This window comes from Gavialis gangeticus, unplaced genomic scaffold (assembly GCF_001723915.1).
Source record: "Gavialis gangeticus isolate Ggan-Ray unplaced genomic scaffold, GavGan_comp1, whole genome shotgun sequence".
NCBI classification, from domain to species: domain Eukaryota; kingdom Metazoa; phylum Chordata; order Crocodylia; family Gavialidae; genus Gavialis; species Gavialis gangeticus.
In genome coordinates, this window is record NW_017728995.1 from 61,525,730 (window position 1) to 61,529,534 (window position 3,805).

A 3,805-nucleotide genomic window follows, 5' to 3' on the forward strand; every position below is an offset into this window, starting at 1 on the left:
GTGACTCCAAGGGGGGCCCTGGTGAACAGACTTTCCCCGAGTCCCTGCTGCTGGCCCCTAATAAGGTTGGAGGCAGCCACAAGATCCCCCTTCAGTCTCTTCTTGCGGAGACTGAAGAGATTCAGGTCCCTTGGCCTCTTCTCATAGGGCTGGCCACGGAGGCCCCCAACCATACGAGTGGCCCTCCTCTGGACCCTCTCCAGGTTCTCCATGTCCCTCCCGAAGTGTGGCACCCAGAACTGGACACAGGACTCCAGCTGTGGCCTGACCAGCACCGCATAGAGGGGGAGCAAGACCTCTCTGGACCTGTTAGTGAGGCCCCTGTTGATGCATGACAGGGTGCGGTTGGCTCTGCCTATTGCTTCGTCGCATTGGCGACTCATATTCATCCTGGAGTCAATCCTGACTCCAAGATCCCTCTCTGCCTCTGTGCTGCTGAGAGGGTCAGCCCCTAACCTATAACCATAATGCTGGTTCCCTCTCCCCAGGTGCAGCACCCTGCACTTGTCCTTGTTGAACCGCATCCTGTTCAGATCTGCCCACTTCTCTAACCTATCCAGGTCTGCCTGGATGCGGTCCCTGCCTGCCGGTGTATTCACTTTACCCCACAGCTTGGTGTCATCAGCGAACTTGAACAGGGTGCTCTCCACACCCTCGTCCAGGTCGCTAATGAAGATGTTGAACAGCACCGGCCCAAGGACCGAGCCCTGGGGGACTCCGCTGCCCACACCCTCCCAGGTCGACATCGACCCGTCCACCACCACCCTCTGGGTGCGCCCCTGGAGCCAGTTTGCCACCCATGTGACTGTGCATTCGTCAATGCCGCAGTCCCTCAGCTTGCCCACCAGAATTGGGTGGGACACTGTGTCGAAGGCCTTCTGGAAGTCCAAGAAGATGGCATCGACTTCCTCCTTCCCATCTAAGCTCTTTGTTACCTGGTCATAGAAGGAGACCAGGTTAGTCAGGCAGGATCGACTTTGCACGAACCCATGCTGGTTACCCCTCAACATCACGTCCCCTGCAGGGCTCTCACAAATGTGGCCCTTGGTAATTTTTTCAAAGACCTTCCCCAGGATAGAAGTGAGGCTGACTGGACTGTAGTTGCCAGGCTCTTCCTTCCTCCCCTTCTTGAAAATAGGGACCACACTGGCCCTTTTCCAATCCTCAGGGACTTGGCCTGAGCACCAGGAGTCCTCGAACAGCCGTGCCAATGGCTCCACAATGACACCAGCCAAGTCTGGAATAGATTCGAAGTGATGATCTCTAAAAAAATTATCAATTTACACAAGTCCATAATGATTTTCCATTTTCATCTCTCCTTCAAATGACATTACAGGGACACCACTGAAAATTTCCAAGCCTTAGGGACACCTAGTACAATCACCTGAATTCCGTCTTCATGGCCTTGATGACTTCTACAGGGACTCTAAATTTAGAGGTTTAGAGCACCTGCACAGCTCATACATTTCATAGTGTTTCCTTGATTATCACAGCCATCTTCAAGCCCTGGTTCTGAGCCAGCTTTACCCCCCACCCCACCTCACTAAACACAGTCTGCTCCCCGCATAGTCACTTCCAGATTTGCCTCTTTACTGACTTTTGCAACTTACAAGAGTTGATCTGGGTTTTAATGGAATGCACATCAGACCTGTGGCTTCTGCTGACTTACTTTAGAAGGAAGCAAAGGTGGGAATAAAATAAGACTTAAAGTATATTGCCTGTGGGTATGTTTTCCATCTTATAAGTTGTGTGGAAATTCTGTGATCTGTGTCATGCATCCAGGGGGAACAGTTGAGATCAGGGGTAGGCAACATTTTACCATTCATGGACTAAAGTAGGTGGGCCACTGCTGCCGCTTTCCTTGATGACAAATCCCCCAGCCACTACTGTCACCTTTGATTCCCTCCTTGCCAAATTGCCACCATCACCCTGGCTTCCCATGCTGGTTAAAATAGCTTTGAGGTCCCAATCCAGCCTACAGTTCACAGATCCAACCCTTGATCATAAAAGTCTTCTGCCCTTAGTATCTCTAACTCCATATTGTCCATGGAAAGAAAACTGGGTTCATTTAAGATGACTTTAATCAAATTTTAAAAAACAAACAAACCTTCATAGTACCTTAAGTTCTGGGAAATCTGTACCTAGGGCATTTTCAAATAATTCTTTTTCTATATCAAGAACTATTTCAAATTTTCCCAGAAATTCTACCTTTTATTTTTAAACCAACATACTTGCTTTAAAAATATTAGAGTACAACACACTTCCACCCTTCGATCAACAACGAGTCAGTCATGTACAATACATTAAACATTTCTATTATTTTTAATAATTACTGTTATATTTTTACACTGTATCCCCTGCACAGATTAATATATACTTAAATCTCTTCCTCTCTTTCTCATCTACCTACCTACCTCAAGCCCCCTTTTTCCTTCCTTAGTGGTTTTTTTATTGTATGTACACTTTTCTAAAGGCTTTAGGAACTGGAAGTTATGATGTACTGCATTTACATACCTCTATGTTTTACTATTTTCTTAAAATTCACAGAGTTAATGGTATAGGCACTACTGGTATATAATTGATAGCCTAAGAATGAGAACTTGAGAAGCAACAATGTGGCCAAAGTACAGGTCTCAAATTTTGATTTAGATTACTTTCAAAAGACACAAAGGAGACATTTCTAAGCAGAAGATACAAAAAGAACCTATTTTACATTAGCTGTCAACTTCAAGTGACCTAATAAACGCACTAAAATTAGCCAAGGGTTGTCTTCCATTTGTTTGTTTTACCAGAATTCAGAGACAACAGATATTTACCATTGGAGGTGGATCCAAGGTGGGGAGAGGGGGGAAGAATACAGTGGTGCAATTGCACCCTCCTTTGATTCCTACTCTATCCAAGCTTTAAAACCAACTGCCTGGGAGGGGCAATATCATTTCTATTCAGGCAGTGCTGAGGGAGCCATTGACTTCATGGTTCACTGTAATCTACCTAATTCCTGGTAATTTCTCTTTACTTCACAGGTGTTAATGACTTTCTCTCTTTTTTAACTGTCTTGATGGTCCATTAATCAAGCTATCCTTTCTTTTGCAATTCTCTTGTCTGTTAGCCATTCCTGGTAGTATTTCACTTCTACTTTACAACCCTGCAGATTGTTTTTAGTTCTAACTTAAAACCTTAACTCAGGTGTGGCAGTATTAACTCAGGTGAATATTAATTCAGATTTGGATATGACTAACAGTGAAATGTTGGATGCACTGTCAAGATGCTCAAGAAATTTAGATTTTATTGTATGAATCTCAATAACAGATGTATGTATATTTTGTAGCATGAAAGAGATGTATGTAGCAAATTAGTTCACATTCCAATAAAGTTGTATTTGGTTTTGCTTTGATCTTAAACAGTATAGAGCTAAGTCCCTAGCTCAGGGGTGGGCAATATATGGCCCGTGGGTCAGATCTGGCCCACAAGGCCATTCTATCTGGCCTGCAGGGCCCCTAAAAGAGTTTGGAAAATTAGTATTTCTCTGCCCTTGGTTCCTGTCAAAAATGAGCAGTAGGACCCAGTGGAAGCCCGGTGAGCTCCAACAACCGCAGGGCCCACCCAGCCCTGCCCAGCCTGGGTTTCTGTGCTGGGAGCACATGGCTGCCTCAGTGCAGGAAGCTCAGGTAAGTGGTGGGGGGGGACCCCAGGCAAGGAAGGAGTATGGGGGAGGGGGAAGCACCCTCTCCCTGCCCACGCCTGGTGCCCTGCACTGCAGCTGCTTGCAGCCCGTGTGGGGCTGCCTGTGCCTGCTCTGGACAGC

General features: G+C 46.3%; 1 long non-coding RNA gene across 1 annotated transcript in view; it reads left to right on the forward strand.

Annotated features, from left to right (window-relative positions):
* LOC109288234 overlaps nucleotides 1–2,084 on the forward strand; it is a 2,610-nt gene extending 526 nt beyond the window's left edge. The window contains exon 2 of the long non-coding RNA XR_002095099.1: nucleotides 1,337–2,084. This is a non-coding gene — a long non-coding RNA (uncharacterized LOC109288234). The remainder of the gene's footprint in view (nucleotides 1–1,336) is intronic.
* The last annotated feature ends 1,721 nt before the right edge of the window (nucleotides 2,085–3,805 follow it).